Source organism: Ranitomeya variabilis, chromosome 2, assembly GCF_051348905.1.
Source record: "Ranitomeya variabilis isolate aRanVar5 chromosome 2, aRanVar5.hap1, whole genome shotgun sequence".
In the NCBI taxonomy this organism is placed as follows: Eukaryota; Metazoa; Chordata; class Amphibia; order Anura; family Dendrobatidae; genus Ranitomeya; species Ranitomeya variabilis.
This window is the reverse complement of record NC_135233.1, coordinates 99,274,957-99,287,744: the sequence shown is the minus strand read 5'-3', so window position 1 is coordinate 99,287,744 and position 12,788 is coordinate 99,274,957.

Genomic DNA, 12,788 nt, shown 5'->3' with positions numbered 1-12,788 from the left:
CGTAGCCTGCGTTTTATCCCTAGACGCCCAGCGCCGGCCGGAGGACTAACTAATCCTGGCAGAGGAAAATATAGTCCTGGCTCACCTCTAGAGAAATTTCCCCGAAAGGCAGACAGAGGCCCCCACAAATATTGGCGGTGATTTTAGATGAAATGACAAACGTAGTATGAAAATAGGTTTAGCAAAATTGAGGTCCGCTTACTAGATAGCAGGAAGACAGAAAGGGCACTTTCATGGTCAGCTGAAAACCCTATCAAAATACCATCCTGAAATTACTTTAAGACTCTAGTATTAACTCATAACATCAGAGTGGCAATTTCAGATCACAAGAGCTTTCCAGACACAGAAACGAAACTACAGCTGTGAACTGGAACAAAATGCAAAAACAAACAAGGACCAAGTCCAACTTAGCTGGGAGTTGTCTAGCAGCAGGAACATGCACAGAAAGGCTTCTGATTACAATGTTGACCGGCATGGAAGTGACAGAGGAGCAAGGCTAAATAGCGACTCCCACATCCTGATGGAAACAGGTGAACAGAGAGGATGATGCACACCAGTTCAATTCCACCAGTGGCCACCGGGGGAGCCCAAAATCCAATTTCACAACAGAAACCTTAAAGGGTCTAGAGAAGGACCCCAAGATCGTGATCAAGCCCTCAGATAAGGGGGGGAATACCGTGATTATGAGTCACGAAGGTTATGTTGAGATGTGTGAAGCAATCCTTAAAGATCAAAAAAACTATGAAAAATTGTCCTCAAATCCTATTGCACTTTATAAAAAACAATTAAAAGTGATCTTGGATAAAGGCCTTATTGATAGTTTGATTGATAAAACTGAATTTGATTACCTTTTTCCACAGTACCCAGTAGTGGCTACCTTTTATTGCCTCCCAAAGGTCCACAAAGGCTTGGTCCCCCTCAGGGGGAGACCTATAGTCTCAGGAGTTAACAGCCTTTGTCATCACATCGGTATTTATTTAGATGAAGTCTTGAAAACGTTTGTAACATCATTGAACTCCTATACGAGGGATTCAATGGATCTACTACGAAAAATAGATGGCCTATCGTTAGAACCAGGGTCCCTGCTTTGCAGTATTGATGTAGAGGCACTCTATTCTTCTATAAGACATATTGACGGACTACGGGCAGTTGAGTACTTTATTGGGAGTAGGGGCCAACAATATGCTGGACATAATAAATTGATTTTGGACCTACTTGAGTTTTGTCTTACCAAGAACTTCTTCCTCTTTAACGGCTCTTTCTTCCACCAGCTCAGGGGCACTGCCATGGGCAATTCTTGTGCGCCGGCTTATGCAAACCTGCTCCTGGGCTGGTGGGAAGAAACCGTGATTTTTGGAGATTCCTTTTTAGAGGAACAGGTCAATATAGGGTTTTGGTTCCGCTATATTGACGACGTGCTGTTAATTTGGAATGGGGACGCTACATCTTTGACTAATTTTGTTTCTAAATTGAACAACAACCAGTTGGGCTTGTCTTTTACTTTTGAATACCATGAGGACCAGTTACCGTTCCTGGACTTATACCTGCAGAAAAGACCAGATGGATATCTGGACACTAAGACCTATAGGAAGCCCACCTCAACTAATGCCCTCCTCAGATGGGACAGTCATCATCCGGTACCCCTGAGGAGGGGCATTCCCAAAGGCCAGTATTTGCGAATGAGGCGTAATTGCTCCTCGGATGAGGAGTACAAGACACAAGCAGATGACCTGCGGGCACGCTTCCTAGCTAGAGGATACCCGGATGGGATCCTAAGGAAGGCTTATAATGAGGTCAAAAGAGTTGATAGGAACAGTTTACTGGTACCATCTCTAAGAAAGGAAGAAGTACCTATTTGCAGATTTGTTACCACTTTTAATAATGGAGCCCAGAAAATACGGTCAATATTGCAGAAGCATTGGCCTGTTCTGAATATGGATGAGGATATTGGAGAGATGGTGGGGGATTCCCCAAGAATTACCTTCAAAAGAGGTAAATCGGTGGGTGACAGACTTGTACATAGTCACTATTCACCACCAGCAAATGTAACATGGCTCCCGAATCCATCTAAGGGTTGCCATACATGTAGCGGCTGTGTAGCATGTCCAGTCATGGCAGTGGGACCCAGTTTTGAGAGTGGAGTAACAGGGAGAAAATATCAAATTTTTCACTTCATAAATTGCAGATCAAAAGGAGTGGTCTATAGAGCAGTTTGCCATTGTGGAATAGAATATATAGGCAAAACCATACGCGAATTTAGAAGACGCGTTGGTGAACACCTTCGAGATATCGCTCTAAAAAGAGACACATCCCTGGCCAGACATATTAACAACGTACATAATGGTGACAGCCAGGGGTTAAAATTCATGGGGATTGACAGGATTGGTGCACCCAAGAGGGGAGGTAATTGGGATCAGATGCTATTACAGTGCGAAACTAAGTGGATTTTCCGCCTTAAGACACAAACACCAAAAGGCCTAAATGAAATCCTTACATATAGTTGCTTTCTGTAAAGTTAGGTCAAGGAATTTTGACATTATATTTTTCTACTCTTCCTTCCCCCTCTTTCTCTTCCCTTCATTAGGGTGTATTAGGGCCGGCAATAGGGTCAGCCGCCGAGGAATGGGGGCGCCATTCTTGCGTTATTTCTGTCCTAGGGTGCCAACCTCCATATGTTAGGTAGGTAAGAAATATCAGGAGCACTTTAGGGTAAGGTTGGGGGGTCACATACAACACTATCCATCTAACTGTTTTTTTCTGGTGCACCAATCTGTTCATATTCTATGATAAACCTTAAAACTCCCCCTCCATCTCTCTGATATACTCTCCTCCAGTCCTAAATTGGACCTTACTCCCCTTTCTTTGTGGGGAATATACTATATGGCTCAGTTATCTCTCCCTCTGTTTGGGAGTTTAGTCGGCATATGCACTGTATTAGGTTCCTCCCTCCTTTTTAGGAGGTTTGGTAGGAACTATGTGGTCGAATTAACCCTTGTGAAATAATTGATGGACGTTTCCTTTAATAAATAAGGGTTAATATATTTCTTTCTGTGTAACGCTGCCCGCTAGGCTTAGCACCTTCCCTTTTATCGCAGCGTCTGTACCTTGACTCTAGTGGTCACGTAGCAACCGGCACGCCCCCTGTGAGAACATGCCCGAGTAGCGCGTTGCTATAGAAATGAAACTTACATGCGATACCGGAAATGGCGTTTCCGGCTTACCGGAAATGATGTTTGCGGTTCAACTATGCGCCTCAGTTTGGGCGCTCAGCAAATGACATCATTAGCCTGTCACCCTGTGGGAATACAGGGCGGGCTATTTAAGAACAGCGGATACTGCTTACTGATGATTGCCTCATACCCCTGTTTGTAGTGCCCACCACGCTTTCGGAGGGACTACCCGCAAATTTCCCCTGATGAGTTAGGATAACGAAACGCGTAGGGAAATGGTTTTTGTATTTTGGGGCTAAGCAATGATCTTCTTGGCAGCGTGGGTGGATGTCTGTGTGGCCGGAATGTGCCCCCCCTCCCGGATGCAGCGCCAATAATGAACGGTCTTTACCATTGCTAGGAAAGAGAACTTGGAGGTGAGATCGTTCCATTTGCATACATCTATCACCACTATTGTGTTTTCTGCCCACCAGAAGGTATTGGGAATATTTTATATGCGGTGGTTGGTAGTTTCTGTAGGGTGGTTCTCTTATTTTTGAGAATCTCCTTTCTTTCCCCTTAGAGATTGCTGAAATATAATAGAGGTGTATGATCTCGGGGATTTTTTGTAGTTTTACATTTCAATTTATGTGATTTTTTGTGAGTCTGTTATATGGATATTATATACCATTTTTAAACTTTAATTATTAAAAGTTACATTTTAGTTATAGTCACACCCTGCTTATATATACAACTTTTGGACTGGTGGAGTTATTTTTTGTCATCTTTCATCCAACCACTGACGTTTCTGGATTGTGAGTCATGGTGAAAGGAAAAGAATTGTCAATGGATTTACGTGAAAAGGTAGTTGAACTGTATAAAACAGGATACAAAAAGATATCCAAGGAATTGGTAATGCCAGTCAGCAGTGTTTAAACTGTGATTAGCAAATGAAAAATTAGGGGCTCTAAAAAAACAAAACCATGGTCAGGTAGACCAACAAAAATGTTGTCCATAACTGCCAGGAAAATTGTTCGGGATTCAAAGAAAAATCCACAGATAACATTAGTTTAAATACAGGACTCTCTGAAAACTAGTGGTGTGGCTGTTTCAAGATGCACAATAAGGAGGCACGTGAAGAAAAATGGGCTGCATGGTCGAGTTGCCGGAAGAAGAAAACCATTACTGCACAAATGCCACAAAGTATCTCGCCTACAATAAGCAAGACAGCACAGAGACAAGCCTCACAACATCTGGAACAAGATAATTTGGAGTGATGAGACCAAAATTGAACTTTTTGGCCACAACCATAAATGTTACATTTGGAGAGAGGTCAACAAAGCCTATGATGAAAGGAACACCATTCCTATTGTGAAGCATGGAGGTGGATCACTGATGTTTTGGGGATGTGTGAGCTGCAAAGGCACAGGAAACTTGGTCAAAGTTGAAGGAAAGATGAATGCAGCACGTTATCAGCAAATACTGGAGGCAAATTTGCACTTATCAGTCCGGAAGCTGCGCATGGGATGTGCTTGGACGTTCCGACATTACAACGATCTGAAACACAAGGTCAAGTCGATCTGTCATTGGCTACAGCAGAACAAACTGAAGGTTCTGGAGTGACCATCTCAGTCTCCTGACCTCAATATCATTCAGCCACTCTGGGGAGATCTTAAGCACGCAGTTCATGCTTAACAGCCCAGGAATTTACAGAAACTGTAGGCTTTTTGCCAAGAAGAGACAGTAGTTTGACAATTAATGGCTTCACATAACAACTAAACATGAGTGTAAAAAAAAGTTTTGGTACTATCTTTCATATTCTCTGAAATAAGGCCAAGAAAGCATAAATTCTGCCTGAGTATGTAAACTTTTGAGCACAACTGTAAGTGATACATCTCTGAAATATGTTACCTACCTCATGTTGTCTACAAATTACATGGCAAAATCTTGCTGATGGATTTCCATTAAAGAAATGGTGATTTCCCTCAATCACACCTTAATTCCATCAAAAAACAGCACAATGCAAATTGCATACATTACTGATCTCTTAGATCTGATAAGAGGGGTGTACTTACTTTGAAAATCATGCAAGGTGTTAAAGTTTCCTCATACTGGCATGCCAGAGCAGGCATGTCACTTTCAACAAGGAGAAATCTTATCCCTTAGATTGCAGTCTTAGGGTATGTGCACACGTCCGGATTTCTTGCAGAAATTTCCTGAAGAAAACCAGAAATTTTCTGCAAGAAATCCGCATTTTTTTTTTGCGTTTTTTTTTGCGGTTTTTTTGCATTTTTTTTAGCATTCTGCAAGCATAATTAGCTTGCAGAATGCTAAAGTTTTCCAAGCGATCTGTAGCATCGCTTGGAAAACTGACTGACAGGTTGGTCACACTTGTCAAACATAGCGTTTGACAAGTGTGACCAACTTTTTACTATAGATGCTGCTTTTGCAGCATCTATAGTAAAAGATAGAATGTTTAAAAATAATTAAAAAAATAAAAAAAATGCTTATACTCACCCGCAGACAGCTGATCTCCTCACCGGCGTCCATTCCGTATAGATGGTGTGTGCGCGCAGGACCTTCCATGACGTCGCGGTCACGTGAGCGGTCACATGACCGGTCTCGACCAATCACAAGATGGCGACGTCATCAGCAGGTCCTTCACCGCACACCAGCTACAGGAACCGAAGCGACAGCGTGCAGTGGAGAGGCGGGAAGACATCGAAGGTGAGTATAGGACTATTTTTTATTTTAATTCTTTTTTTTTGACCAATTATATGGTGCCTAGTCCGTGGAGGAGAGTCTCCTCTCCTCCACCCTGGGTACCAACCGCACATAATCTGCTTACTTCCCACATGGTGTGCACAGCCCCCTGCGGGAAGTAAGCAGATCAATGGACTCCCAGGTGTACGGAATCCCCTGCAATTCCGCATTTTAATGAACATGTTGCTTTTTTTTCCGCGATGCGATTTTTTCGCGGAAAAAAAGGCTACATTTGCACAAAAAATGCGGAATACACTGAGAATAATGGGAGGCATATGTAAGTGTTTTTTTCGCGTTTTTATCACGTTTTTATAGAGAAAAAACGCGAAAAATACTGAACGTGTGCACATGGCCTAAGCCTCTCAGCTGGCCAAGTCAGATCTCATACTTTGCACTGAAGAGGGCATTACCCCCAAACACCATGTTTGCAGATTAAGATTTTGATTTGGCTTTTATCCTAATTTATTGCAAGGCTTGTTAAAGGGTCGATATTGACTTTTAGGATTGCTGCTGCCAATAGGTGGCACTAGAGTTCAAGTCCTCTTCTTCTCTGAAGAGACAATTTGCATATTTAATTTCTCAGAGAAGCATGCAAGGCATTTAAGTTTCCTCATACTGACGTGCCGACCTGTCATGTCACTCTTCACAAGAAGAAACCTTACCCCTTAGATCCAAGTTTTAGCCTGTCACCTAGCCAAATCAGAACAATTTGCATATTTTATTTCAATCAAGTTTGCACTGTCTAACTCTGACTATGTTTAAGTTTCTAAATCTAAAATGCTAGAGCCTTGCTTCCCCTGGCTTCTGTAAGTCCACAATCGGGATAAATTAAAGGGAAGCTATCATCAGGTTTTCCCATATAAACTATAGGCACCACGTTTAATGCCTCTTTTGTAGCAGTCTAGCAAGCTGTATATACAGTCAGTCCTCAAGCCCCTTTGCACATCCCCCATAATACCACTTATAAGCCCCCCATATGGTACGGTGTGGTCAGACTTGCGTGGCTGGTCTAACTTCAGAACCTCCTCTCCGCTCGTAATCATCCTCCTATTTGCTTCATGTTCATGATGAGTCCTACATCATCCACACAGTGTCATCAATCACATTCCTGTTGTGTAGGCGTACTTCACTTTGCCCTTCACAAATGCCAGGAGAGGTCTGACAGTGCCAATGTAAAGCCAGCACATGCAAAATAGAGTAGTTTGTTCAGCCCACAGCAGGGCAGCGCAAAGTACGAATGTGCAGGATCGCTATTGGGGACACTGCATGGATGATGTAGAATGCTTCATCCACATAAGAAAGCAGGAAGATGGAAACTGTGAGGAGAAAGGAGGCCGCGAAGCAAGACCAGCGACACCCATCAGGCCAGACAGTGCCATATGGATGGATTATAATCTTTTTGGGCTATGCCAAGGGTGTTGAGGGCTTAATACAGATGCTAAATTACTGTAAAACAAGCATTAAAGCAGATGACCGTAGTTTATAATGGGAAAACCTGATGACATGTTCCCTCCAAAGGGAACCTGTGATGTTAAAAGTGGTATTTGATCAACAGATAGGATGTTACAGGGCAGGAGGAGCTGATCAGATTGATAGCAATTTTTGGGGAGAAAGGTCCAGTAAAACTTGTAAATCCTGGTGATTGTATGAGTCTATTTTGTGGGCGATCCTATTCAGTGATTGACAGTCTTCCCTTTATGATTGTGCACATAGTGATAGCTGTTAATCAGTAGAACCATCCAATGAACACCATGAATTTCAATTAATAAAATGAAATTTATACTGAATCTTTTCTCCTTCTCTCCATCATGCTGTCCATAGATCGGACTGCATTTATAAAGTATGGTTTTTCCCTTATTACAAATAAAATGATTTGTCTATACTGTCAAAACAAACTCGACAATTTTTGTATAATGTCTATGATCAGCTTAAACCATGATACAAAACATGTATGTGAATTTCAATTTCTATAGAAGTGTAACTGTGTCCTAAACTTTAACTTCTCTCCAATTGTTTTCTATCTTAATAAAGAAATTTGTTTTATTTTTCAATTTTTTTAAGAGCATTTTCTTAAAAAGAAAAAAATCATTTAATATTTATTATTTCTCTTTTAAAGAATTATTTGCAAATGGCCATTGCAAAATTCATTTTCTATATCTCAAGGAAAAAAATTGTACAGTGAAAATGTTCATTTTCGTCGTCCAAGACTCATTTTATCCCACGCGCTCTTTTACACATTGTTACATCTAGTGAATAAAGCACAGTTGGATTCAGAAAAGAACCTTAAGCGTTATCATAATGCTCAGAAGCAATTACTTCACACTGTATAATCTATCAAAGGTGTCAGATTTACAAAATGCAGATTTTCTGTCACATTTGGGCACTATAAGCACTGTATCTTTTCACCAAGATACATACTCCTGTTTTAATGAGGCCCTTTGGTGGCTGTAAAACAGTAAAGGAGAGGATTATAGGGGTTAGTCTAGGTATTGTCTATTTGTCTTACAAATTTCACACTAACTACCAATTACATCTCCATAAACCTTTGGCTACTTTAAGCTTTGTGCCATATAATATGTAAAAAATATGCTGTGTTAACCTCTCTCCCATTATAACAGTAACTACAGCCACTGATGCAAGTAACATATCTAATGAAGCCAATAATGAGCCTCTTTAGATGTACTCTTGTTATAGAAATAAAATTACAGTAGTTCCGTTTAGTTAAAGGCGAATGTCCATTATGATCTCTACGCAGTGTTCTTTGGTCCAGGCTTAAAGTCTGGACTGATGCTGACAAACTAATTTAAGCTCAAGAAAGCCATTAATCTTATAACTTTCGCCTTGCGTTAACTAATAGGACATCTTGCCTGGGCGGAATACACTTCATATATTCTGGTAAACATATTTTAATAAAGACAAATGGGAAATAGCCTCAGCAAGATGAGATAAGTAACTAGAAACCTCTTAAGAAAAAAAATACACATTTTTGACAAAGTTCATTGCCCTTAACAGATGCAAATCAATTGACTTAACAAAATTGATCAGTTGCATGTTCAGGAAAAGTTTACAATAATTGGCTCTGAGAATTGGAGAATATTTAGAATGCTCTCATTTCCTGCATGTAGTAGGAACGTTATACCGTGTATGTCTGCATGTGATGTATATTATTTATATGCTGCTTTAATGTGTTGGTTTCTTAGAAAAGTATTGACCGGTGTATTCCAGCACAGAAGTTAACATGCCTTCACCTTTTTCGTAAATTACATTTCCTACTCTATAGGTGTACATATACCATTATTTAAGACCCATTTAAAAGGGCCAATAATAGGGAACAGCTAAGCATTTGCTATGACGCTGGTTCGCAAATTATCAGGTTGTATAAACATGCTGGCCATCACCCAACGAATGAGCAAAATACTTGTTCACCAGGTGATTGGATCTTTTATGCCACCAATGATATCATTCTTATCAGGAGCACATCATTTTGTGTAACCAGGAGATGTGCTGCTGATAACTATGATATTCTACATGCAAAATCAATTGTACTATTGTTATTGATTGTTCTGTGTGCATACAATTCTACTCAGTCTATCCAAAAAGGCTACTAAATGTCTGCTGACTGATTTGAATCAGTGGCTCAACTAGAGTCCGATTGGTCTCGATGCAAAATATGGACCTGAGCACCCACCTGCATGTTGGTCAGATTTATGGGCTCATTCTAGATCCTAAACATTCATGTGTTCACCCACCTCATATAATAATGTCACCCATTCAAGCCCCTCCATATAGCGATGTCATCATCTTGTAATAATGATGATTGAATATCCCCCATCCTGGGAACCTTTCTTGTATAATGTCACCAATCCTCGGACCCTTCCTGGTATAATGTTCCCTGTTCTGCTGCTTTTTTTCACACATTTAAAAAAGAAATAAACAATCTTTTTTACTTTCCTTTGCTCCCACGACATGTGGCATCCTTTCCTTAACCAGCACATAGGCCAGCAGTTGACTTAAGCGTGCCAGCCATGGGAAGTACATGATGTCACTGCCATGCACCGCCTATGATGAGCATGCCGACGTAAGCTGCTCGCCCCTGCTTGTCCGACGGGGAGTATTGCAATGCATGCCTCTGCACCCCTATACATTTCAGCTCAATGTTCATCCTCAGAAGCACAAACAGCTGAAGTAGATATTGACATTGGCAGGCCCCCTTCTCGCACAGTCACGTCCACAAGGCGTTACACTCCTGGCTTGAACATAGGCTGTGGAGAGCAAGTGTAAATTGATATACAGACACTGGTTCTCTAAATTATTATTTGGCCAAAAGCTATTCACATTAATACATGAATGCATGGTCACGACAAGTGCTCATGTTTTTGTCAATGGGGAAAGGGTAGAAGATCACTACCTGAAATCTTTAGAAGTGACTTATTTATAGGAATAACAAAGGGATCGGCCTTTTGAAATTGAATTGCCTGATTCTTATCTCAACCAATATTTGTGGGGAAATCTAGATGTCTCCATACAGATTGAATGGTTGCCTGCTTATTCTGAAATCTCAACTAATTTAAGCAGGTTTTATAGCACTTTTCTAAGAATGAAAACTTTGGAAAGCATTTTGTCTTTTAACCTCATTTTGGCTTTACCTACAGCACTTTCATTGTCTGGGGATGCACATTGGGGATAAGTGTGATACATGCTTCACTGGGGAAGTGATTAGTTCAGATAAAAATGTTATAGACATTTTACATTCCCAAATTGCTCCAACCAATAGCTTTTTTTTCAAAATAGTAATGGACACAGCACAGAGTGTGTGGATGAATAGCCATTGAATCCATGAACTGTCCCTATAAACGTGGATACCGGATCATCTATTTTCTAGGCAACAGGTTATATCAGCATGCTATACATGCTTATTATAGGCACCTCTAATTCTGGAAAATTGAACCATAGAAAGAATTTACAAATGTGTCTCTCCTTATGATTCCATCATTTTCAACATATCCCAAGATACGCAATTCAGGTACAATAAGAGCAAACACAACTTCAAACATTCTAAAAAATACTTTGATCATCTACAAATACAATACAGACAATAGTAAAATAAATGAGAAACATACACAGTATGCACAGATAATAATGGAATGCAATCCCATAACTTCTCCTGGTTTAGCAGTCATGACGGCAGTGGGAAGTGTTGATAGTATCAGTGCTGACATTCTATAAAAAGGGCAGCACTTTGGAGGCACTGTACTGTAAGGATATGGACAAATGGAAGATTTCCACAGTTGCTGAATAACCAGGTGTCTACAATTAAGCCCTGCCATTGGCCAAAGATTGCAGGACAAAGAGAAAGTGGAAATAATTGCATCAGCCGGATCTGTATAACAAAGTGCATAGTTCCTGAGGGGAAGAGATTGGAGGAGACCCCAAGTCAGGTGATAGCTGTGATGCAGTTAGAAAGTATAAAAAGCCCAGAAGGGCAGTGAAGGGGAGCAGTTGGAGCCTGAACCTGTAGGAGGATAGACATGTGGCGCAGCGAGGTTGGTATATTTTGCCACCATTTTGAGTGACGAGATCCAAGTGGAGAACCGTGTGACCAGACAAGAACCAGGACCGAGAGGACAACCAAGTCATCAGACTTGAATGAGGAATTGTGTGAAGAATAGGGTGACCAGCTCGGAACCTGAACCAAGAGGTTAACCCAGTGACTGAGACCAAAGCTAAGGGAACAGAGCCAGAACGGAGTGAAGGGAACGAGAGTCAAGAGAAGCAAGAAGATTGTGCTAGAGGGACATTTGTGAGATCTTCGACGTGAGGTACTGAAGTTTGGTACACAAGGGACCAAGGTGGACAGCACAACATGTGCTAGCAGCAACTCATTAAGAAGGGACTTTGCGACCTAACAGTGTAGCAGAGTAGGCTCCCATTAGGGCCTGGATAGAGTGTATCATTACCACTAGAGTGACAGGGTAAAAACGGTGATGGATAAAAAGCTGGCTGTTACTTACCATTAGTGTTGAGCGATACCGTCCGATACTTGAAAGTATCGGTATCGGAAAGTATCGGCCGATACCGGCAAAGTATCGGATCTAATCCGATACCGATACCCGATACCAATACAAGTCAATGGGACTCAAGTATCAGACGGTATCCCTGATGGTTCCCAGGGTCTGAAGGAGAGGAAACTCTCCTTCAGGCCCTGGGATCCATATTAATGTGTAAAATAAAGAATTAAAATAAAAAATATTGCTATACTCACCTCTCCGACGCAGCCTGGACCTCACCGAGGGAACCGGCAGCGTTGTTTGCTTAAAATGCGCGCTTTTACTTCCTTCTGTGACGTCACGGCTTGTGATTGGTTGCGTGCCGCCCATGTGGCCGCGACGCGACCAATCACAGCAAGCCGTGACGTAATTTTCAGGTCCTCAATGCCTAATTCTAGGCATTCAGGAATTTAAAATTACGTTCCGGCTTGTGATTGGTCGCGTCGCGGTCACATGGGCGACGCGACCAATCACAAGCCGTGACGTCACGGGAGGCAGGAGACGCGCGCATTTTTAAAATTACGTCACGGCTTGTGATTGGTTGCGTACCGCCCATGTGACCGCGACGCGACCAATCACAGCAAGCCGTGATGTAATTTCAGGTCCTGATGCCTATTTCTGCATTGAGGACCTGAAATTACGTCACGGCTTGCTGTGATTGGTCGCGTCGCGGTCACATGGGCGGCACGCAACCAATCACAAGCCGTGACGTAATTTTAAAAATGCGCGCGTCTCCTGCCTCCCGTGACGTCACGGCTTGTGATTAGTCGCGTCGCCCATGTGACCGCGACGCGACCAATCACAAGCCGGAACGTAATTTTAAAATCAT